Below are 229 nucleotides of genomic sequence, written 5' to 3'. Positions count from 1 at the left end.
TTTTTTGAGAGGTTTTCGCTATAGGGCGCGTGCGCTCACCAGACAGACAGAAAGAGACATAGAGACAGAAAGCGAGAAATCACCCCCAGGGGGGATGGTCACGCTGCAATCCCTTCTCCTCCATTCTCCTCTCGGGATCTTGGGCACACACGCACACGCGCTGAGCGTGAGTTTTAAGCCACCGGGGTGAGTTTTAAGCCACCGGGTCCGGGATGCGAACCGCGGTCGA

The sequence above is a fragment of the Tupaia chinensis genome, unplaced genomic scaffold (assembly GCF_000334495.1).
Source record: "Tupaia chinensis unplaced genomic scaffold, TupChi_1.0 Scaffold144275_1, whole genome shotgun sequence".
NCBI classification, from domain to species: domain Eukaryota; kingdom Metazoa; phylum Chordata; class Mammalia; order Scandentia; family Tupaiidae; genus Tupaia; species Tupaia belangeri.
Note: the sequence above shows the minus strand (reverse complement) of the source record.